This window comes from Rhizophagus irregularis, chromosome 22 (assembly GCF_026210795.1).
Source record: "Rhizophagus irregularis chromosome 22, complete sequence".
NCBI lineage: Eukaryota > Fungi > Glomeromycota > Glomeromycetes > Glomerales > Glomeraceae > Rhizophagus > Rhizophagus irregularis.
The window spans coordinates 2,714,524-2,716,459 of record NC_089450.1 but is presented as its reverse complement, the minus strand read 5'-3'; positions in this window follow the sequence as shown (position 1 = coordinate 2,716,459).

Sequence of the window (1,936 nt, the reverse complement as noted above, 5' to 3'; positions counted from 1 at the left end):
GAGATAATCCCTAGCCATATTTGAAAGGCATGGGTAAATTTTTTCGTTCATCTATATTTATGATAAATAAATCAGTTAAATAATTAAATTTATATATACGCAAGAATGCAATTTGGTATTTACCTTCCACCATACTAAGGGGTCAGTTTTCATATGCTCAACCGGTTTTTTAAGATATTCTTCAATTTCAAGATTATCGGAAGTATTATTATCAACACCAAAAATTTCATAAAAAAAATCATCTTTATCGTGATCATGATCATCATTTATGACATCATTATTCGTTTTAAAATAATTATTGTTATACGTATTTGTAAAAATGTTTTTTGCTTGATCAACGAATTCTGGTTCCCATTTTTCTTTTATATAAAAATTCAATTTGAGTCTTGGGTCAAGTACTAAATAATAAATTAAAATAAGAAAAAATTATAAAAAAAAATTATAATAATAAATAATAGAAATTACTTGTTGCAATAGTATAAGCATCTGAATCATCAGTTTTTGTGTAATATGTTCTTAATTTTTCATGTCCTTTTCTAATGGCTTCTCGTATAACAGAGATTTTACAATATTTTGCATCATCATTATCAAGTAAACCTTCAATATGATCAAGAAGTTTATTATATATGGGAACTGAAGATGATAAAGTTACATATTTTGAAGTAGACATATATTCAGTAGCTTTATAAAATTTCTATAGCAAATATATTATTATATTATTATTTTTATTAATATAAATTACATAAATTAAATTTTTTTTAAAAAAAAGCTTACTTCAAGTACACGATGTAATTCTTTAACAATATTCCATTCTTCATTTGAAATTAAAAATTTATTTAATTCACTTTCAAGTAAAGAAATATCATCAATAGGCTAATGAAAAATTTATAAAATAAATTAAATATTTTCTTATTTCAGCTTATATATATGTTAAAATTACAATTACTTACATCTCGAAGATTCAATACACGATCTAGCATAAAAAAAGTTGAATTCCATCGAGTTCTAACATCTAATATAAGATTAGTAGTACTCTTTGAGTAAAATTCACAATGACGGGCAAATTTTTCCTTCCACTGTGGGGAAGACCTGAGTTTTACAATTAGTCTTCTTAATCTGGGAATTATTTCTACATTAAAGTGATTTTCTCGTTCTTCTTGAAGAATTAATTCCAAAATTTCATCTTCTTCTTGCGCATCATCAGCCTTTATATATCTTAATATTTCTTGTACTGTTAAATTAATAATGTGCGCAAGGCAACGTATACTATTTTTCTTATGATCGAAATTGATTTCCTTTTTATTACACGTGTCTTCAAGCGCTTTAAGAAATGTGGTGTTATTTGAAGCATTATCGGCAGTAACTGCCAAAATCTGCAATATAATTATAGTTAGATTATATTCATGTACAAAATTTTGTTTAGATAAATAAGAAATTTACTTAATTATTACCTTCGGTAAAATTTGAAAATCATTATCAACACGTTTCAAAAATTGTTTTGCTAAGTTTTCACCCGAGTGAGAACCAGATAAATGTACAAAATCAATGAGCATTTCCCTAAGACTCCAATCATTATCAATGAAATGGCACGTTATACCTAAAAAAGCTATTGTATTTGTCGAGGTCCAACAGTCCAAGGTGAAACTTAGTTTACCTGGAATATTCTTTTAAAAAGAATAAACATAAATGTTAATAAATTATATATTTTATATATAAAAATATAAGATAAACTCACTTGTAATTTATATTTTACGTCTGTTTGATAATTTTTATATAATTTTAAAACATCATTTCGAACAGTATCTGCTGACGGAAGTACAGCTTTTTCGTTACATAATTTTATTAATTCTTTGAATTCAGGACATTCGGATACAGTGAACGGTTGATCATCCACAGTGACCCAAATTGCTAACTTCTCTCGGAAATTTTCATTACT